Genomic DNA, 24438 nt, shown 5'->3' on the forward strand with positions numbered 1-24438 from the left:
TCCTGTCCCAGACGTTATGTGCTCTGTGATATCCTTATCATCGCTTTGCGTCAGTGAGGCTTATCTTATGCCCTTACAAGCGCTCTTCATGTGTGATGAAAAATGTGACTTTAAATGTCACGATAACACGTGCACTCACTGTGATATACGGGAACTACACATAAAACAATCGGGAGACGTGCTTTCATCGAAAGAATGTAGTTGAATAAGGAACAAGCTAAGCTTGCTTACGGTGTGCGTAAAATCTTAATTTTCTAGTCTGCTTTCTTTTCATAATTTTTTATACAAGAGCAGCCTTCTCCGAAACGTGTTTTTGGGCTGAATTGTTGTAGCATCTTTCATGTTTTATCCAGCGATAATCAGCCTCCAGAAAGATGACTTAGTGTTGACATGGTTAAGATATCTTAAAACGCGCTTTTGGAATTCAATTTCTTAAAAGTCAATAACTTCCGGAAATGAGCCACTCGTGTTACCTACGCTACATGTTATGTTGCATATTTATTTATGCCACCACCCCAGAATATTTCGGTGCAGGGCCCCGTAGCAACAATGCTGCTTCCCGAATCCTAATTGCCTCCTAAACGCGGATTTCGCAAACCCAGTGAGGCAAGCACTGTATATGCCAAAAGCTCTGGTGCACTTGCCCTTATTGAAAAGGTTTAGTATGTGGAGCAATCATTAGCCTGTCCGTCAGCGACTAATTCAAAATGCATTCGTTAAAGGACTACTTGATGATACCTTGTGTGAACTCAAACTGCACTTGGAACGGCGTACCACAGTGGAAGTACACAAAACGAAAGCAGCCTGTGAGCGTCGCTCTAGCAATATGCGCTTCTTCAGTGACACTCGAGTTCGCGGGCAGCCGTGTCTTGGCGTTCCAATTGTCCAGCCTTCGAAACCTCTGTGCCAGGAAAAGAAAACATATCTAATACAGTGGCCTCCTCTCGTCTTCTCTCTTCTCTACCACTGTCACTTACATCATTCCTCCTCACACTTATTTCACTTTATTATCTTATTCATATACTGTACTATGCTACACTACACTGATCCATATGTATAGACCAATCTTTTGCCTTACGCCTCACTCTCACACATCCACAGCGATTCTTTTGCCGTCGGGGTGGGAGCGAGGACCAAGTTGCTCTAAATTTCACTATATCATTGTCTTACTACCCAATATAGCCACTATCGTTTTGTGAAAAGTGCCCGCTTCACATACAAGTTACCGCAAACCCCACTTGAATGCTTGAATATATTCGGAAAATTTAAATTTTGGTTAGATGCGACTGTAAGTGAAGCATGCCGCTATACGCCGTGGCAGTGCGCGTGGACTTGGATCCGCGCTTTCTTGCTACATTTTATGGCGAAAACGTTTCATAACTCATACTGCTGAAGTCCATCCGTCCGTCCGTTCGTTCATGTCTTGGAATGGTGCCAGGAGCGGCTTCTGTTTCTCACACTCTCAGCAATCATGTGATGGCACAGTGGCATGCTCAGCGGAGCTCGTTCGTCAGATGTCTCGTTGCAGCAGCTGAGTTTGCTAGAGGGCCTCCAAGCAGCCAGGTGATGATTCAACGGCAAGCGGTTCAGACAAGAGCCACAGGATTGTGTATTCTCCCAGTACCTGATGTCAGGTGAAGAAGGTCGAGGAAGCCTAAACGACAACGCAGAGTCAGTGGAACGGCCACGGGCTTTCATCGAGCGCACTTTGGAATTCACAAACCACTCTTGCATTTTTACTGAGAACGTCACTAGTCAAAAGGTTCGCGTGAAAATATACACGAAATAAGGAGGCTTAATACTGGCGCTGCCATGCACATTGCCAATTCTTTCTTCAGCATTGGCAACACACTTCTCAATTGAAGAGCTGTGAAGAGTTTGTTAGTACCAACGTATGATTGTGTTTGTGGGGTAGCATGGTTAAGATAAACTTGGCAACATTGACAGCGTGATTAAACTGCTCCGTATGAAAAGGTCGAAATGCATCCACTCGTCATGACTTGTGTGTAATAGTTTAGCCAACCCCCCCCCCAAAAAAGGCATGAATCTATTACTTTCTCTGTTTCAATTTTTTTTAATTTTTCCAGATATCACACAGTAAGTTTTGGTCAAATATTAGCACATTGAACTAAATTCAATTTCCCAAAACCAGCCTTCAGTGAAATAAAACGAATGAGTTTAAAATATTATTACATATAACTATACTTTAGCTAAAAAAAACCCAAAATTATGGCGACTATTCGTAAAAAAAAACAGGCAACATTACTCACGTAACCTCACAAACATTCAAAATAATCGCAGAATCACGCTCGCTAGTCATGCACACGCAAAAATATCATTTGTATGAAATCAATAACTATAGTTATTGCACGTTACATGGTACGAAATAGTCATGCACATGTGGCAACATACACATGCTCCAAACTTTATATAAACATATAACGACATCTTTCTCTGAGAAAATCAGTTTGGCCGCAAGCGTGAAGTGATGAATACATTGATCGAACAAAAAATAATATTTGAATATTACGTAGTGGTATACTAGCCTCTTTAACGAATCTGATATTGTAGTGTTACGTGCTTTAGAATCGTAAAATCGCATTAGGCTTCAAGGGGTATTACTTTCGCAACAAGCGGGTGTTTTAAAACTACGCGCGTATTCAATAATATTATATTAATTAATATACAGTTATATTTATTATTCAGCAGGGGCAAAACCATCAACAAAGTGAACAGCCTTGTAGTTTGGCATGTTGCCTTATGAAGGCAAAGTGGGCCTTGTTCTGATTCTCAAACAGAGCATTTATAGCGTAGTCAACACTACGCAAATCTGCTTGCAGCAGTCGTTCTAAGATGAGTTTTTTGGAATTGCAGCATGTTGTGGCTCCAAGTGCATGATATTTTCGTGTCGTATAACGTGTATTATGCGGCTGCTCATAGGCCGGCGTTGAGTAATAAGTAAAGCAGTGCGTTGCGAGGCGTGCTATCTCGTAAGCGCTCCACTTGCGTATCTTGGCATGGTTATATGAAGTTGTAGGCATCTGTTCACATCGCTGGAATAAAGCGGTACGGGTACGTAGCACACAGTAGTCAGTGCAATCAGTTCCACATTGAGAGGGTCGTCGGTGTAAGGGCCACCCCTGCCCGAAGTCTCCTAAGCATGAGTTTCTCCACCCTAGAAAGGTGAAGATAGAGCAACCAGACACACAGCAGGATTAAAGTGCATCTATCGTGGTGGTGAAACTTTTTATGCACTCGCGTTTTGCTGAGGAGATGAGGTGGAAGAGGGATGAATAGACCATCGGTACTAGGAGGGTAGCGAGAGTGCTGGTCGGCGGAAATGTTAAGAGATTTTGCCACATGACCTTCATATGAGCGTTCCCTTACTCAAGAATCTGTGTGATGATTCATGGCGTGTATCGCCTCGCAGATATCAATCGCCTAAACTGAATAACGCCCCTGTTCTTCCTCTTTCCACCCTCCCTCTCTTTAATCGCCTTGTGAACTTTTTGGAATTCCTGAATACCAGCAAAAGAGAAAGTTCAGACGCCTAGTTGGCCCGATCTCAAGCAGTGCTAGAATTGTTTCTGACGGCGAATGTTACGCGCACAGAGTTTCGTTTCATTTCAGCGTGGTTGAGGCGCTATAGGCCGCTGACCTGAAGGTAAGGTCACAGGCTCGATCCCAGTGAAATGGACCGTGTACTGTGCGATACCAGTGCACCCTAAAGAACACCACGTAGTAAATATTTAGGAAACCCTTAAATACCGCATCACTCATATTAAAACCCCGGTTTTGGAACGTTAACCTCAAGACATTTTTCTTATTGTTACAGTCGGAGCGTTCACCGAGATCCGAGGCCAGGCTCGCTATGAAAAATGCGACGCGCTGAGGCCAGATTTTGTATTCCACTCTCAAGGCGATGCTCAAACGTCCTCCGAGTTTGTTCTTCTTCTTCTTCTTCTTCTTCTTCTTCTTCTTCTTCTTCTTCTTTTACTTATTATTATTATTATTATTATTATTGTATTATTATTATTATTATTATTATTATTATTATTATTATTATTATTATTATTATTATTATTATTATTATTATTATTATTATTATTATTATTATTTAGTAGTAGTAGTAGTAGAAATAATGTTATAATTGAAAAGCTCATCTGCTCATGCATTACCCGCTTAAAACAGTCCATGTAGCCCACATGGCATTCCTTCCGCTGTACTAATGATTTATGGTAGTACATTTACTCCAGTACTGATGGCGATATTGAAAAAGTGTCTGAATGCTTTCACATTTCCCAGTATATGGAAAGCTGTGCGTGTTTTAGCACTATTTCAGACAGACTACCACCCTGTTTCTAATCATCCCCCGATATCTCTACTGTTTGCCACATCAAAGATCTTAGAGCTGGCTCTTCACAGCACGTTGTATGTCAGCGTGAATAATTCTTTGATTCCTAATCAACACGGCTTTCTTATTGGCCGCTGAACTGTCACTAATTTTGCTGGTTTTGTTGCGCAAATTCCCTCACCTATTTCTCAAAGAGGACAAGTTGGCGTAATCTACTGTGACCTGAGCAATGCTTTTTTGACGTAGTCAGCCAATCACTGTTTTGGTTAAACTTGCAAACGTTGATGTTGACTCGTCTAGTAGGAAACTCCTGCACAGCTGTCTGGTTATTAGATCGTGTTATTTTGCCATGAATGGCTAGACATCTTTCTTGTACAAATGTACCAGTGGAGTCCCTCAAGAGTTGGTATTAGGCCCACTTTTTAAATTTATGTTAATGATGCTGTTATGCAAGTTATTATTATTATTATTATTATTATTATTATTATTATTATTATTATTATTATTATTATTATTATTATTATTATTATTATTATTATCGTTGTTGTTGTTGCTGTCATCGTCGTCGTCGTCCAGTATGGAGTACTTGAACAACATGAGGAATTCGCGACGAGTCATTCGTTCTTCCTTAGTCGTGAATAACTTAGTACAATGGGCAAGGCCGGCAATTAGATAAGACAAGAGTGCCTATTAAATTCATTACAATACAGCGATAACAGTGCCAGACGCCTAGACTTATAAACAACATACTTTCATGCTCAGAAATTATGTTTCGCAAGAAGCGAGTATTGGATTATATTCACTTTCGCTTTTCGAGATAACCTCCATTATCAGCACCTCTTCAAGAAAAAAATGACTGCATTAAGTGCACAAAAACACCTTACATCAATAGATGCTAATCTAATTCTGTAGCCTTGCGTATTATTCAAGGTAGTTCCGTGACTTGAATCAAACTATTTGTTTCGCATGAAAAAAAAAATAGCTTCGGCCTCGGCTGCTGTACCACTGATCGCCGCTTCGCATTCGATTTACGCAATTACAGCACTATCACATATGGCTTTCATACAAAGCTCACAATATCTCTTACTGATTGCTTGCTTATGTCCATGATATGCAGAGTATGCTCCTTGTCAATAGCGCCAGTGTCAATAGGGTGCAACACGTCAGTCAGCAAGGTGAACTACGCTTGTAGAGACGCAACTGTGAATTATAATTACTTGAAAAATATTTTACTCAAAAATGCGCATTCACAACCACGTGCGTTCGATGTACCCAACAATAAAGTTGCTGCGACCTTCTTTCGAATTCATACAGAAATACGGCGACACAGTTGTTCGAAATATTTTTTCGATCGATTGCTTTGGAATGTCAAAAAGCTACCTTGCGCAATGCATCTGTGCGAAACGTTTGCACTCATTATGAACGACCATGTCCTGCTGTGGTCTTGAATACTGCCTTGAGCCAGCATGTGCTCGTGGTGCCACGTCAGAAGTCAGTGTGGAGCTTGACAACCTTCTTGGTTTCTTTTTGGTTTTCCCTTTCTTCCATCATTTCTTTCTTCATTTTTACCAATATTTTTTTTGTTTTTTTGTTTTACATTTATGAATGATCATAATCATCAAAGCGCCCCTCAATGGGTATGCAATATGTGGCTCTGTTGGCGTTGCGACAATATCCGACAACGACATCACATGACAACCCACAGCCGAAAAGTGCTGCGCACTGAATGGTTAGCGAAGATGTTTTGTACAAAACATTGAATAGATGATTTGATAGAAGCATAAAAAAGGTCTTTACAAACGGTCAACATGTAGTGTTAAATTTACCGAATGTAAATGACAGTCAGCTCGACGCTCAGCATTGACGCTCTTTGAATGATTTCTTTCAATGAGGTATTTAGACTATGTGGTCACTCAGGTCACGTGATACTGTGGTAGAGGGCAGAAACTATCTGTGAGAAAGGAGAATCTACCACCGTTAAAACCGCGAAAACCAGAAACATTGGTGCTTTACTTTTGCGTAGACGCATTAGTTGGTGGGACAACTTTGCGCTTACGTCAGTGAAACAAACGTGCTGACTTTTTCACTGTTGTCTCTCTGCATTAGCGTCTTCTTTTTTCTGTCTATTTTCTTCTCTTCCTCTCTATTTCTGTCTTCCTTTCGCTTTATCTCTTTATTTTTTAATTATCTCTCTAAGTCCACTGTTTTATAGTTTTTTGAATTTTTTTCTTTCCCCCGTATCCTCTATTTCTCTTTCTATATATTATAATGTTATTCCAACCTTCCCCTATAACCTCCATCTTTTTCTCATTTTATTTTCCACCACTTTACTGTGCTATACTAAATACTAGTCCACGAGACTATACTACGCTCTTCTCTGGTAACTGAGTGGTTATACCATGCTCGCCATCAGGTCGTGGTTGCACGGGTTCGAATGTCAAAGCTTGAACAATTTTTTCCACCTTGAATGTCTATCTTTCTCCTATTCTTTACCTGTTTACTTTCGCTTCTCTTTCTCTCTCTCTCTATCTCTGTACGCGTACTTGCAGAGAGAGAAAGAGACACTGCATACAACGTTATACAAATTGTGCGTTGTTTGGGAGCGAAGCACATGATGGACAGGGGAAGGAATGTGAAAAGGACTAGCAACAATGCTAGTGTTTTGAGATATATATATATATATATATATATATATATATATATATATATATATATATATATATATATATATATATATATATATATATATATATATATATATATATATATATATATATATATATATATATATATATATATATATAGGTGTGTCTTTTCTTACTGGTTTACGATGGTGATAGTTTTGTGTTTATGGCACACCAAAATCTTCTGAACTAGCAGGGGCACCTTAAAATGAAGTTTTAATAGAATATATAGCCTTTCTGCACCGAAGTGAAGGCAAGATGGCATGAATATGATTTGAGAATACCGCCTCATAGCGCCATCTCTCGTCAACGAAAGTGGTGGCCTTCCACATGTCAATGAAAAATAGACGAAATTTATGTCTCCCCAAAACAAAATGTTGTTACCGAAAACGTCTCCAGGTTGTATGCAATAGAGACCCATTTAAAAATTGTGGTAAAACAACAGCGTTGCAAAACTTTGCGCATGGCTTCCCAATGATTTTAATATTAATTTTACATTTGTGTGTCATGTGCTTCCAACGGGCCGTGTTCGATTGACCTTGGAAGCGACACAGTTCCAAATCTGATACCACTCTCTTACCAGAATGTTCTCCTGGATATCTGTGGCACACAACTGGGAGTTTATTATTATGGTTTTTGCAATGGGTATTTTGTCGGATAATCTTTTTGTTTCGTCTATATCACTGAGATTGGTAGGATGCCATTGCTGCCTTCGAGAGATCTCGCCAAGAACAGCTGTACCGAAGTGCAGAGAGTGACCGCAGATTTCCCTGACCTTGGACTGGCAACGGCGTGCTTCATTGCTATAGTGTTTTGATTTCCAAGCAGGCAAGCGAACAGTGTCCTCAGCTCATAAATTGATATGTCCTGCAGTGGTAAAAAACAATAATGAATGGTAACCAAAACGCACAATCTCGAAAAACAGAAAAAACATATAATAAAACATAGCAACCAGTTAAAATAACATGTCAATGTATAGTTTGCTTGTAGAAGTTCACTGTCATAAAACGTTCACAAACACACATTTCTATTTCTATTCTCAGTACATGCAATAACACATCATTTCATATATGTAATTCCCTAGCTGTATATCACAAACACTTATCCCGTCCGGTCTACACTGATATGTCTGTCAGGTTGCTGTTCGCCTTTTTCTTAAGATGCATCTCAGACCATGGTCCAAATAACTTGTTTATTGTGAGAGGCTGTCTGTCCAAACTTGCCAGTTTCTTCCTCAATTTTCTCGTTCATTTGCGTAATTTACGCTCTACAAAGGATATGGTGGTGTTTATTACTGTCCCAAAAAAACTTGAAAACCTACCACTTTGGTGTTAAGGTTGTGGTGCGTCCCTGCTGTTCCGAAAGAGGTCGAAGCCAAGCCACGCTGGTTGCATCTATACGATAGAGACATGTGTGCATTGGTTTACTTGCAAGGTATGAACGAGAAGATGGTCACAATTTCCGGAGAATTTTCTGAAGGCGTCTTTTAGAATCGTATCGTGGTTTTAGGCCGGAAATGCACAGCATTTATTATTATTACCAAAACATCATAGACACGTCAAGAAGCCCTGCATTTTCTAATAAATGCCAAGCATTTCTTAGCGAACTTCGGCGACTTTGATCGTATCTATCTATCTATCTATCTATCTATCTATCTATCTATCTATCTATCTATCTATCTATCTATCTATCTATCTATCTATCTATCTATCTTTATACTTTTACCTATAGCGCCCTCTAAGGGCATTGTTGTAGGGGAGTTTATAAATTCAAAGTACATTTAAATCAGTGAGGACAAGTTGAATTGCGCGGCACTCAAAAAATAAAAACAAATCAAAAATACCTGAATCACAGCATACAATATCATTGTGTGATCACATACTCCTTTAAAAGGGAAGGAAACGCTGTGGAAGGGGTGGTCACAATGTTTTTTGGCAGACCGTTTCATTCGTGAATAGCTTTAGGAAAAAAAAAGTAGTTGCATACGTTGATGTTGGACACACATATTCACACACTTTCAAAGGATGGTCCCGTCGTGATGAGATGTCTGTTGGTGGTCTGATGTATTTGTTTTTATTGATCCCAGTTTTGTCGTTTATTAGGTTGTAGAAAAGACATAGCCTGATATGTTTACGCCTTGAGGAGAGTAACGGCCAACCAAGTGAACTAACAATTTCGCTAGACCTTCTGGTGAAGTCGTAATCACCCGACACAAACCGGGCGACACGTTTCTGAATGCGCTCCAATGCATCAATATTTAACTTTGTGGCCGGGTCCCAGGCAGTGCAAGCATATTCTAAAATCGGGCGTACATTTGACACGTAAAGAGCTTGTTTAAGAACAGAGGGGGTGGTTCTGAAATTGCGGCGAAGGAAGTTCAGCACGCGACTGGCTTTAACTGATACCATGCGAACATGATCATTCCACGATAGTGTGCTGTTGATGACAACGCCAAGATACTTGTATTCATTTACCATGCATAATGGTATCCTTTCCACGAAGTAATTTGTGATAAAAGGCTACTTTTTCTTGGTAAACCTAACGACACTGCACTTTGACACGTTAAGCTGCATTTTCCACGTACTGCACTATGCTATTACTGAGTCAAGGTCTTTCTGCAGTTGTTCGGAATCTTGAGTGCACCTAATTTCACGATATATGCAGCAGTCATCTGCATACAACCTCACTTGACTGTCCACGCATTCAGCAAGATCATTGATATAAATCAAAAAGAGAAGCGGCCCCAGGATGGAGCCTTGTGGCACTCCTGAAATGAAGTTTACATGTGACGACGACGCACTATCGATGATGGTGCATTGTTTCCTGCATGAGAGATAAGCTTGTAGCCATCTATCTATCTATCTATCTATCTATCTATCTATCTATCTATCTATCTATCTATCTATCTATCTATCTATCTGTCTGTCTATCTATCTATCTATCTATTTATCTATCTATCTATCTATCTATCTATCTATCTAGCTTGCCACCTACGACTTTTGCCTCTCCTGGCTGTTTCAATAATAGTGTCAATACCAAACTTGGTATGACATAACATGACTGTATGAAAAACATATCTGACTAGTAATAAGATGAAAATCACGACATGTATGTCATGACTGTCATAATTTACATTTCATGGACCTGCAGCTCTTGCGGTGGTTCTGTTAACAAGACATGTTGGAAATGTGGTATGGTATGGCATGATTGCATGGCGAACACAAGCGACAGACCCTAACATGAAAATCATGACATGTGTGTCATGTAACAACATGACTACATGCCACGCTAATGATGCGCTCACGACCGTTTCGCTAGCGTCACATATACCAAATTTGCTATTACAGTACGTCAATCGACCACAAAGGAATGTGGCTGGTTCAAACATGATAATCATGAGATGCGTGTCACGTAACAGCATGAATACATGCCACGCTCATGATGCGCTGGCGGCCGTTTCGCTAGCTTCACTTATACCAAATTTGGTATGAGTTCAATTTGGTATTACGGGACGTGAATAGATGACGAAGGTATGATACTGGTGCAAACATGATGAACATGAGATGCGTGTCATGTAACTACACATGACTACATGCTACGTTCATGACGTCCTCATGGCCGTTTCGCTAGCTTCACATGTACCAAACTCGGTATTACGCGACGCGAACGGACGGCATAACTAAATGGCACATCCAAACATGATAATCACGACAAGCGTGTCATCTAACAACATGACTACATGCCACACTGATGATGCGCTCGTGGACAATTTGCTAGCTTCACATATGCCAAATTTGGTATCACGCCATGCTAATGGATGCAAAGGTATGGGACTGGTGCAAACGAGGTAACCATGAGATGCGTGTCATCTGAGAACATGACTACATGCCACAGTCAAGGCGTAAATACATTTCGACGAGACGCGGGGTTCATGCTCGCCGTCGTTGCCACGCCAGATGGTGGTCCTGCCATATACTCGCAGGCGTGCGCCGTTCTGCGTTGCTTTGACGCATGCGCGTTTCAGTGTGTCCGGCATCCTGCCGTCAAGAAAAGAAGGAGACGCAGTGCTGTCTGGGTATAGTGAACTAAAATCATATTCTAGTTCACTGTAAGTGTGGGTAACACATCGGCGCGAAATGCAGCATGTTGCATTTCGCACTGGTTGCCATCGGGCCGCGCCGACGGACGCTGGTCGCGCCGGCGTCAGACCATTGAGTGCTCGCGTTTTGCTGACGTAGCGTCGCTGAGCGCAGCATGCGCGCGCATAATTGCAACGTTGGAGTACCTTGGGTCCTTCACGACGCACTCGCGGCCTTTTTCCTTGTTCCACATATACCAAATTTGGTGTTGCGTGACGTCAATAGATGACGAAATATATTACTGGTGCAAACGTGATGATCCTTACACGCGTGTCATGTAAGAACATGACAACATACCACGCTCTTAGTGTGCTCGCGGCCGTTTCACTAGCTCCATATATACTAAATTTGGTATCACGTGTAGTGAATAGATGACGAAGGTAAACGACACATCCAAATATGATAATCATGACACGAAAGTCATGTACGGTATCATTTACCTTCACCACGTAATGTTTTGCTGAATTCAAAGTGACATAACAACATTTCTCTTTCGTGCTTCGCATATCATCGATTCCAAGTGTATGTGAGATCTGCCCATTTTTGCAATGTTTTCAATCAAACCATAAAAATAAGGTATATATATATATATATATATATATATATATATATATATATATATATATATATATATATATATATATATATATATATATATATATATATATATATATATATATATATAACTTTTCAGTCACGAATCATGATACGCTCGCAGAAACACTTTAAATTCACGTGGCATAATTCCAAGGTACTCAGTATTTTATTACAAGTAAGAAATCAAAGAAAATCGTTGTTCTTTGTGAGTTTTAGTAATTAAAGCTAATGAGTATGAAACTAATTATCTAATTGTTCTGCCACCGGTCAGCTTCAGTACTTGCATAAAAAGAATGCGCTATTAGCCCTGCAGTGCATAGTTTCTTTTTGGTAGTATTTGTTTCGAGTGAACAAAAAAATTATTTTCACGTTCGTCTTGAAATGCGTCACGTCGAACAATCGTCGAACCTGATAGAGCATCTAATAGAATGACCCTCTGCAACAATACACAGCCTAGTGAAGGTAAATGATCGCCTGTTGTCCACTCAGGAGGCCTTCACGAATGTGCACACTAAGTTTCAAGCCATTTGGTGAAACAGATGGTGCATGACATGTCATTGAAATTGGCGTCTCCATTTGTACACACCGTGACTGAAAAGGGTATATATATACATGACGGCATGACGGCAGTCTATGGGGACGCTGTCCATTACATTGCACAAGCTATTGGTCTGTCTGCAATGTTCGGTGCATGTATGACATATTTAGGGGCGAAGCTCCTTAAAGCGGCACCCGTTCGTCCCTCATAGAAGTCGTAGTCGTAGTGTGTAACCAGTCTTACGTTTTGACCTGCAAGGAGGTGCCGGTGGGAGATTTCTCCTGTGCTTTGTGGAACAATAAAAAAGTTCGCTACGTGGGCGTTAACTAAAATCCGGATTCTTTTGTCTCTCATTCGCCATTAGCAGCCATTGGCATGTACATTGAGCACTATCCGACAAGAAAGGGTTGCTAGGTTATACTCGCTTGGCGTTACCTCCTTGTTTTAGCAAGGTTTAGCGAGCATTGAGCCGCAGTGCCAAGAATACAGTGAACTAGTATATACCATGAACTCGAGGTGGTTAAAGGTGGGAAGTAGATACGAAGCGCAAGCCGTACGAAAGTGTGCGTGTGCCACCTCTCGTTTAGTCCTTGGAATGTCCGCTAGATGGCGGTGCTTCTGTATGCGGAGTCGAGTGGGCGCGCTTGGTTAGGGTTAGGACGTGTTTTTGGAGAGCTCCGGAATGACAGCTACAGATAAGTGTTTTTGCATGTTTCCAGCTTGCTCTGTATGTAGCGTTATGAGAACGTAAGGCGCTAGCGTAAAGCTTGATTAGGTCTAGTACGGTGTACGTTTTTTTTTTAGTATTCTGTACTGTGTCTTTTTTTTCTCCAGCCACCACGTGGCTGAGGCCTGCGCGTAGACCGACCACGTGCATGCGCAGGTGCTGTGAAGTGTAGCGTATTTATTTATTATTGTGGTTCTTTTTGGCTTAGACCAGTGTATTTTAGTACAGTTTTTTAACACGTGGGCATCGGTAAACTGAGCTAGCCATGGTCAAAAAGACCGTAAAGTGTTCAGAGTGCGGGATAGGGAGGAAGGTGGAAATTAGTGCGGAAGAGAAAGCAGAAGATGACGCCAAGTGTAGACAGTGCGAGTTCGAGGAGAAAATGAAAAATATGATGGCGGTCCAGAGTGGGCTCATGGAGAAAATCGCAGAGCTGGAGAATGCATTGGCGAAGGAGCGAGAGAAAACGTCAGCCCTGGAGGAAAGGCTCCGGGCAGCCGAGAAAGGCCTATCGAAGGTCGTGAAGGGGAACGAAGACGCAGGTGACGGCGGAAGCATTATGGCGACGACCCCCCGTGCGGGAGAAATGAGGGAAACAGGCATGACAAAGGCAGATACATTGGCCACAGGGCCCAGCTACCGGGAAGTAGTTTTGAGGGAGGGAGGGAGCAAACCAGCAGCCGTGACTCACGCTAGTCACCTAGTCGGCAGCCAGGTGCAGGTTTCAGAAGGAATGTCTGAACAGGTCATCATCGCCGGTGACTCAAATTTAGTCCGATGCGCAGCGGCAATCAAAGAAAGGGTGAAAGGCGACAAGAGAGTTGCGATAGGGACGTTCCCAGGACAAACGCTGGGGACAGTAATGAGTCAAGCGGGTGAACAACTCGCAGCTAAAGCTAACAATCGTAACCTCGTTGTAATTGCGGGAGGGTTAAATGACGTCCTGAAAAAAGAATCGTCAGGACTAGCGACGACCTTGGCGAAAGGGGTGGATGACATGCGCACCGTGTCCCCCCAGGTGCAAATTGTAGTATGCACAGTACCGGAAGTACCAGTACGCAACGTCAACCTGCAAAGAGCGGTAGTCGACGCAAACAAAGAGATATGGCGAATTAGTCGAGAGAAGGGTTTCGAGGTAGTGGATTTAAACAGGGAAGTGCACAGGTGGGGTGGATTCCAAAGAGACAAGATTCATTTCGATAAGAGGCTTGGACACTGTATCAGACCCAGGTAGGCTGATCAAAGACTGAGACGGTCACCGATGAAGCAGGATGCAGCAATGCCTTGCCGGGTTTATTGTCGCCGCTTATATTAGGCATAATCGGTCGGTGCGCACCGGAGTGCGCATCATGAGTCATGGTCAGCATGACCCAGCACGATACATCTCCCATCCTTTTTTTTTTAACAAGGCGTAAAAAAGAAGTGCAATGCGATAGAAAAAATACAAATTCAACAGTATTCCGCCGGAACTAGCCGCTAAACTATTTGAGCAAAGTTGGGGCCGTATGCTAAACGTCTTGGTTCCTCCCTACACGAGAATGTCATCAATGTACACTCTAACTCCGGGTAAATGGTCAAAAATCTCGCTCAGTGTTTTCTGGAAGACTTCGGGGGCAGATGCAATGCCAAATGGAAGTCTAAGAAATCGGTAGCGCCCGAACGGCGTGGCGAACGTGCATATCTTTGAGGTAGGTTCATCAAGGGGAATTTGGTGAAACCCTGCGTTAGCGTCTAGTCGACTGAAGAAATTCGCACCAGACAGCTCCGCCTCAATGTCTTCGCGTTGTGGCATCTGGTAGTGTTCGCGTTTCAAGCATGCGTTTACGCTTCTTGGATCCATGCATACCCTGAGGCTACCGTCTTTTTTTCTTACAATAACAAGCGGGCTTACCCAATCAGTTGGTTCGTCCACCTTGCAGATGATGTTCGCCTGTTCCATGCGCACCAGCTCTTTCTGTAGGGGTTCCCGTAAGGCCAAAGGAACGCGTCGCGCTGCATGGATCACTGGAACCGCATCGTCATGTAGTACCATACGATATTGCCGCTTCACGCAGCCAGTGCCTTCGAAGAGGTGGCTGAATTTCTGCGTCGTTGGGAGAGACCGTTGCGTCATTGGAGTCATCCCTTCAGTGGTTACGAAATCAACCACCCTGGAGACAAGTGCTAGAGATTCAGCCAGTTCGAGACCTAATATACTCTGGCCCCGCTTCACAACGAAGAAATCTGCAAGGCACCGACGCTCGTTGATCGTAATCACCTGAGTTGTCACTCCGTAGTGCATGATAGCGTTTCCGCTATAGGATCGTAAAACGGAATTACTTGCCCTGAGGGGTGGATTCGTTCGGAATCTTTTGTACACTGACAGTGGTAATAAATTGGCTTGGGAACCAGTGTCTACTTTGAATGCAACTTCTTGCTGTCCAACTTGGGCCTTAACAATCCAATCTGTTTTCTGGATTCCGCACACGGTGACGTCCAAGATTGCAAAGTCTTCCTTTTCCTCTTGTACTTCGTCGACCTCATACTTTCTGCAACAAACCGCAAAATGATTTCGGCCTGCGCAGGCGCGGCATATTTTGCCAAAGGCGGGACATTTCCTAGGCTCATGTCTTCGATTGCACTTGCAGCACTGGACAGGAGCTTTCCGGCCTTGGGTGCGATGTAGGTAACGTTTTTCGGTGGCGTCCACTCTTGCTTCGTTACCTTGCCATGCTTCGTTTTGCTTGTTCGCGAGCTCTGCTGCTTTGCAGATTTGTTCGGCCTTCTGGAGCGTCAAGTCCTTCTGGCGTAGCATCTTTTCCCTCAGTTTAGTGTTCCAGGAGCCAAATACGATTTGGTCGCGTATCATCGAGTCAGCAAGCGGACCGAAGTTGCAATACCTTGCTTGCTTGCGCAGGTCTCTTATGAAATGTTCCACTGGTTCAGCTTCATCTTGCGTCCTTGTCCTGAAGACATATCTTTCGTAGACTTCGTTTTGCTGCTCTGCACAGTACTCTTCAAATTTCTTTACCACAGTCTGGTAGTCTTGCTTGTTCTCGCCTTCTGCGAATGTAAAGTTATTGAAGACTTCTAAAGCGTCGTCCCCAGCAGCAGTCAGGAGCCTGGCTGTTCTAGCAGCTTCTGTCAGTCGTGTAGCTGGCTCTGTTGCTTGTAGAAACAATTCGAACTTTTGTTTAAAAAGCTGCCAGTTCTTCTGAACATTTCCTGTCAGGCATAGTCGGTCCGGTGGCTTCAGTAGTTACATGATTGTCGGCACCGGCGAAGCGATGTGGTAGCATCCGCCGTCGATCCCACTTCTGACACCATGTATCAGACCCAGGTAGGCTGATCAAAGACTGAGACGGTCACCGATGAAGCAGGATGCAGCAATGCCTTGCCGGGTTTATTGTCGCCGCTTATATTAGGCATAATCGGTCGGTGCGCACCGGAGTGCGCATCATGAGTCATGGTCAGCATGACCCAGCACGATACAGACACGAGGTGGGCTGGCGACTGGCAGGACGCGCAGTAGCTTTTTTGGGGGGCTCACGGGCCCTTCGGAGTCCGGGGTAGCTCGTAACAGGGAAAACAACCAGGAGGACGCTTTGACAGGTAGAATTGCGAAAAACAAGAAAAAAGGTAAAAGAAAAAGGAAAAAGGCGCGTGTTGCAATTAGTTACATAAACATGCAGGGTGGCAGAAAGAAGGCAAAATGGTTAGAGATTGAGGAGCAGTTAAACAAAGAACAGATAGGCGTGTATGCGGTTACAGAAACACACCTTAGAGACTTGGAAGAGCCACCACATATTAAAAATTATGTTTGGGAAGGGTGTAACAGGACCATATCGGAAAGGAAAGGTGGGGGTGTAGGAATGCTAATTCACCGCGGAGCCAAATGGGTTAGAGTGAAACAGGCGTGTTCAGAGCACCTCTGGGTTCTGGGCACAGTAGGTGGAAAGGAAACGTGGCTAGGGGTAGCCTACTTGTGGACGGGGAATAACTGCAGAGAAAAGAATCAGGAGATAGTGGATTGCATGAGTGCGGATATTAAGGAATTTGGTAATGGGGCCGAAATCATTCTTCTAGGGGACATGAATGCCCACATACATGACCTTGACGGATATTCAGACACCAATGGGAAGTTATTACTAGATCTTTGCGAGCAACATAGTCTGGAGATAGTTAACACGGGGCCTAAATATGACGGCCAGATCACATGGGAAGTCGGAAACAAGCAATCAAGTATTGATTATTGTCTCATGACTGAAGGAATTTACCACAAACTGACAGAAATGAGGATAGACGAGGAAGGCATTAACAGCTTAGGTAGTGATCATAAACGAATAACATTACAAATGGGATACGAAACTAAAAATATGAGCATGGAATCAAAGTCTGGCAGCTCGTATTTAAATGACAAACAAATAATAAATATAGCCGCAAGAGTCGAGGAAGAAGTAGGCGAAATACCAGGCAAGGACTGGGAGTATAGGGAGCTGTTACATCTAATGACGAAGGAGATAGGGAAAGAGAAGAAAACCGTTTGCTGGAAAGGAAAAAGGAAGCCAAAAAGTTGGTGGAACAAGGAAATCCGGGAGGCGATCGAGAAGCGACGCGAAGCATCACGGGAACATAGAAAGGCAAAAAAGGAGAAGCGGCCGCAGGACGAAGTCAAAAAAATATGGGAAATATATTTGGAGAAAAAATCCCTTGTACAGAAATTGGTAGAGGCAAAAATTAAAGGTGAAAGTGAACGCTGGATGACAGAGATACACGAAAAAAAGGAGGCCGCGCCTAGGATTTTTTGGAGCCACATAAAGGCGCTAGGTAGGAAGTCTGTCACAACGCAACAACATATTCTAGATGAAGGAGGAAATCAATTGGAAGGGTACGAAGCGCTAGGTTACATCCAAAAGATAACAGCCGATTCGTTTCAAAAGAGCGTCCAGGGGATCTCCCCGGTGAGTAAAAGTGTGGCGGAGAAAGCAACAGAGGAAGAGCTAGTACTAGATAATTTCAACTGGAAAAAGGCCGAAGGAAAAATTCCAAAGCGCACTGCTGCGGGTTTAGATGGGATTCCCGTTAGCCTCATCAACGAACTAGGACATAACACTAAAGAAGCATTGTTAAAAGCAGTAGAAAAAAGCTTAAAGGACGGACAAATACCGGACAGTTGGCGACAAAGTAGAATGAACTTAATCTATAAAGGCAAGGGAGAAAAGGACAAGATTCGCTCGTATAGACCACTAACCATTACATCGGTACTATACAGGTTGGCGATGCAAGCAGTAAAAATGAAAATAGAAACATGGGCCGAACATAACGATATTTTGGGAGAACTTCAGAACGGATTTCGAGTTGACAGGCGGTTAGACGATAACCTGTTTGTTCTCACTCAGTGTATAGAAATATCTAAAATAGAGAATAGGCCCTTGTACGTGGCTTTTCTAGACATCACTGGGGCATACGACAACGTTAATCAGGAAATTTTGTGGGATATATTGAAAGGAATGGGCATGGGCGACGACTGTATACAGCTTTTGAGGGAGATATACTGAGAAAATACAGTTTGCATAGAGTGGAAAGGAATGCGTAGCAAAGAGAACGTTGAGGTTAGCAGGGGTCTGAGACAGTGATGTCCTTTGTCCCCACTGTTATTCATGCTGTACATGGTGAGTATGGAAAAAGCGCTAGAAGGTAGCAAGATTGGTTTTAATCTGTCACACAAACAGGGCGGCATGATGATTGAGCAGAAGCTTCCAGGTTTATTTTATGCGGACGATATCGTCTTATTTGCGGACAGTCGAGATGATATACAGCAGCTGGCGAATATATGCGGAAGGGAAGGTGAAGCTCTTGGACTAGGATTCAGTGTAACGAAGTGTGGTTTGATGGTATTCAGTGATCCCTGTGATCAGACGGTGTCCATACAAGGCCAAAAAATACCGAGGGTAAGTGAATACAAGTACCTTGGAGTATGGGTAAATGAGAGTGATAGATACATGGAGGTACAGGAAAAAGCCTCGGCAGCAAAAGGAAAGAGGAATGCGGCAATAATGAAGCACAGAGCGTTGTGGGGATACAATAGGTATGAGGTGTTTCGAGGTCTGTGGAAGGGTGTAATGGTTCCAGGGCTTACTTTTGGGAACTCAGTGGTGTGCATGAGGGCAGAGGTGCAATCGGGAATGGATGTAAATCAAAGGACTGTGGGACGCCTCGCGTTGGGTGCTCACGGGAAGACGACAAACGAGGCTGTAAAGGGCGATATGGGGTGGGCAGGTTTTGAGGCGAGGGAAGCGCAGAGCAAAATAAGGTTCGAAGAAAGGCTAAGAAATATGAAGGAGAGTAGATGGGCAGAGAAGGTGTTCCGTTATTTGTATAGGAAGAGCGTGGACACACAGTGGAGAAAAAGAACTAGAAGACTCACTAGTAAATATACGGCTGGTATTGTGAGCCATATGTCAACAAAGAGCGTTAAGGGAAAAGTCAGGGAGGCGGAGAGGATTTACTGGATGGCAGCTATGGAGAAAAAACCGGCTTTGAGTAACTACCGAAAGGGCAAAAATGAAATAAGGAGGGAGGCATTTTACGATAATTCAAGGGGAAGCGCTTTACTGTTTGAAGCGAGATCGGGTTGCCTTAGAACGCGTAGTTATAAAGCAAGATTCAGTAAAGAAGAAGAACAATGCACATGCTGCGGGAAAGATAAGGAAACGGCGGAGCATGTTCTGATTGAATGTGGAGATATCCACCCAGGTGTACGTTTGGGCACGAGCCTACAGGAAGCCTTGGGTTTTAGGGACAACAATGGAAAGCTGAACACACCCGCGATTGAAATAAGTAAGAGACGGTTAGAGTATTGGTGGCAGAAAATTAGAGAGAAAGGACAAAAATAAATATTGGAAAAATAAAATATGGACAGTGTGCCGTAAATGGCAGAGAACTTAAGCTGAAAATTTAACTTTTTTTCCATTAAGATAGAATTTATCGAAGTAGAGGCATTAGGCCAACATAAAAAAAAAGGGAAAAAAGGTTTTTTTTTTGTCGAGCCTGGTGGCATACTTGTCACCACCCCGTTATAAAGGGGACGCTCATAGCATCCATCCATCCAGTATATGATGAAAAAATGCGAGATGGTGGTACTTGGAGTGTTGAATAGATGGACGAACGGACACACAGAGAGATGCATGAGCGGACGCACGGATCGCTGCACGGACGGATGGACGCAAGAAGGGACGCAGTGGCGGATGCATGGACGAGCGCAGGGACTGACTCACAGATGAACGTGCCGACGCATGAACAGACGCACGCACGGACGGGCGGATGGACGCCCGGACGGTCACACAGACGGACACATGGACGGACGGAAGCAAGAACGAATAGATGGACGGATGCTTCGTTCACTCTCCATCATTCACTCCGTAAATATGCTGCCATTTTTTTTGTCAGACACCTGTCTACAATTGTGCAAAGCGTGGTTATTATCGCCATAGTGTGTTATCTGTGCGCACAATATGCCTCGTGAAAAAGCCCTTGTCTCAATAATTTTATAGAAACTTTATCAGTTGACGTTCATAGAGTTATCAGGTGGCCGCTCAGAGTGTGCTTCTTCGACAGACAGTTTTTCCTCTACGCCGTTGAACATTTTTCCCATTGGCAGAAAAAATATTCCTCATAACGGAAAATATGGCATCCATTCTTGTCACATTCGCTCAGTGTTCTCAAAACTTCATTTTTATTCATTTTTATGCGTAAATAAACTTTATTGTGTGTCTTAAGCGTGGCCGTGGAAAGAGGGAAAATATATTGCAGTCTAGGAGAACAGAAAGCTGAACGTCCAACTTTCCCCAGGTATCAAGATAACGGGAAGCGCAAAACTAGTTAACAAACGTAAACCGAGAGAAACATGGTGGACCTATATTTGAACTTTGACTACCTTATTAATAACACACTAAGATCAGTGTACCTGCATACTAATCTTGCATAGTTTATCATCCCTCATACATAATAATACACTAATATAGTAAGCGCTCTCCTTTAGAACCATAAGCCTTCCAGACCTGAAGTCTAATGATATCTTAGGAGTCACACATGATAACAACAACTTGTATTTACATTAATAATTGTACCACATTATTACATGATTGGTTGTAGCGGCTTTCTACATTACTGGTGGTGCCGGATCGTTTTCACAGGCTGATGGTAGCGGGCCTTTGGAGCCTATCAACACTCGTATTATGAGTCCCTTGTCTTGCCCAGGTTCTAGGTTGGGTAAAACCCTTGAGTTCAGGACAGTCTAATAAATCCGTTTTCTTTGTTTATGCCTGCAAAGGAAAGGTCAAGCACTACTTTAGTTGTAGCGCTCTTAACCCAAGAAAGACGGTAGAAGTGCGCCCGCTTTGTGCGGTGGAAAGGTAGAGTATAATACAAAAACATAATACGGCACCACACAACACGATGAGCAGTTCGCGGTGTCAGAAATTTCTGAAAACTGCTCGTCTACTCAGGTACAAGTACTCGTGTACGCTTTTAGAAAGCGGTGCCGATGTACCTGGCGCCTCGCGCCTGGCCAGACAAAAATGTCATAAAGGCAAGGTGTAGTGGGGGAAATGTGACTGATGAAGGTTCTCCGGCAATCGAGAAATTGTTGACCGAATCTAGTGATTGAAACTTGACCGAAACTAGTGCATGTGTAACCACCTCTTTGCAACAGCCTTCACTGCAAACAGCTTACGATACCGTTACAAGTAACAATACCGTCAAACTTCGGCGGGTGTGTCCAAAGCGCTTCATGGTTTTTTTAAGCAGCACATTCTTTAAATACAAGTGTTTTGACAGTTAGGTCATTATCATTTACGCAGATGAACTCGACGCCAAGGCGGGAAAAGCTTGCCCCGCCAGAGGTTCCATTCGTATGAGTGATTAACATTGATGATTACCAATTACACTTTTAAATACTACTTCGAGGCACATAATTGTCATAAAGTTGTAAGACCTAAGCGTTTATGATATACCCAATTTTAAATATCCTAAATATATGAAATATACCATACTTTGTACCTGGTTTCTTCTCACCGCTATGTTTGAAGCTATAGAGAACACGAATATTGCTTCGCTCGCTGCAGCGGCCACAATTCATTACAGTGTGGAAGGGGAATTCATTAAGTGACGCTACATTGGACGCTGAGGGAGACTTGTGGCCAGGCCCATAATACCTGTTGCTTTGTCATTGAGCTGAAGCTGAAATGCATTCATTTATTAATGTTCTTTTTTAAAGGACTTACAGCTTAGTTTCGCTTTCTGTGCAAGTCCGTTTTACGCGTTGATTGATGTTACATCAGTGTAACGGCCCCCCTCCCTCATCCCCCAATCTTAGGTTAGTGTCATGGTCCTTAAAGCACATGTCGGGCATGTACAGAGAGGTTCACAGTTCAAGCGAACACTTTTAGGTGCGCTATGTTCGCATATTGTCCTCTGGTAATCTTATGTTGGCTTAGATTTGCATAAGACTGCTGCTCGATAACTGTTCTGCATCCTTTTGTCAGACTAGAGCGATCCATGAACAATGTCTTTACGTCTAGTTGCTGTTATGGGGCCCATGATAAGACAGGTGCTCATTAGAGTGTTCCCTTTAACCATCGATGGTACTGTACATCGCTCTACGCACACGGAACATATCTGCCAGGCAGCAATCATTGTTCCCGATTCCCCAGATCATTGCTTGTCGGGAGCTTGTGTACAGTAAAAAGTTTCTGTAACTTCACAAGTACTGTGTCCCTAAAACAAGGAAAGTTTTTCAGTTTTTAGGAAATCGTAAACTTTTCGTGGCATTAAGGGTGCCCTTTTTGTTTGATGTACAACAGAAGCTTTGTGCCTAAAGATACAGAGAGTCCTCGGTTTTTTCCAAAACGGGCAAAAAACATAAAATCAATACACTGATACCTTTTTGAAACTACGGAAAGTGGGAGGAGTACACGGGTATTCAAACAAGCTTATTTGGTCATGAACTAATAAGCAAAAATTGTGATCGGTCGTGGTGAAGATGTCGAATTCACAAAAGTTCTTTCTGCAGGCAGGTTTGAAATGACCCGCGTAGTATTATCGCTCTACATTTTTTTTTGTTCGCAGTAAATGCGCCTTAACACCGCAGAGACTTCCGAACTACTTTGACGGCGAAGCAACACGTCTGAATTCAGACTTCGAAGCAGGTGGGCGTGCATCACTCTGGCTCGACTGGCGTCATTCCGTCGCTTGCGGTAGCCATTTTGATCGCTGGCTGCTTAAACCAAGCGGATTCAGACGTGTTCGTCGATGACCTGCAATTTCGACGCTAGGGACCTATGGTAAGTTATTTCGAATTACCTTTGCGCGTTCTTTGTCTTCGTGGCTGCGCGCGCGCTATTGAGCGTTACCACCTATGTTTCATATAATAGGGAGTTTTACAATAGCGCACTGCAAGCCCTTGTGGTGCGGTCGCTGCCACTGTGCATGCGTCGTAACGTCAACCGCCGTTCGAGTTTGCGGCCCACCCGCCGGAAATCTGAAATAACGGGCAGCGTGTGCGGCCCGCAAGCGTCTCGCAAAGCTGGTTTCGAGGCTATGGTGTTGCTGCGATTGTGCGTTGCGGTTTGCAGGTGGGCAAACGCTATTTTAAACCTAATAAGACGCCCGTTATGCCTACAACACCCAAAGTGCCTGTAAAAGTTATTCCGAAACTCTCTAATGAACGGTTTTCAGCGGAGCCTCCTTGGACAGGTGATCTCTGGTTGTGACGACATGACCGAAGTACTTGTTCCCTCTATGACAGTATGTGCCTTGCAAGTGCGTTTCGCTGCTAGCCGTATCACCTACGCGATAAGGGTTTGCCGCGTGCCAAGTGCCACACCTGTTATCACCGTTTAGCTGTGTCTAAAAAGTGCCGGCACAATATAGCAGGTGTGCGCATTCGTTCCTGTATCATCGTTGTGGACAGTTGACTCGTCGCTGTTTTGTTCATGGCGAAACAAAGCTTTCTGAATACGCTTGCCCGTACTTTTGTTCTTCCGACAGACAGGACACAGCATTCGAAACGACTTCAGGGGTGCGTTAAACTACTAGTGACTGTGTGATTGTACGTACAGTCGACCATAAAAGCTCACGAACCATGCGAGCTCATGGCCGAAAGCCTCTTCGATTGCCACTTTTCACTTTTTAACGCAGCGCACTTTTTGGCATACGCGTCTACGAGCTCCTACCTGAGCTGCCTATGAGCGTAACTGTTATCAGTCGCAATCTTTATCACAAAGTGACACCTAGCCAACAGAACGCCGTTTGAGGCACGCCGTGATAGTTTTCATCCCCCTATAAAAACAGCAATGTCATGGTCATACTGCAGATAAGCGCTTCGCGTGAAAACTGCGAACTAACATTGCGCTACGCGG

The sequence above is a fragment of the Rhipicephalus microplus genome, chromosome 7, assembly GCF_043290135.1.
Source record: "Rhipicephalus microplus isolate Deutch F79 chromosome 7, USDA_Rmic, whole genome shotgun sequence".
Taxonomy (NCBI): domain Eukaryota; kingdom Metazoa; phylum Arthropoda; class Arachnida; order Ixodida; family Ixodidae; genus Rhipicephalus; species Rhipicephalus microplus.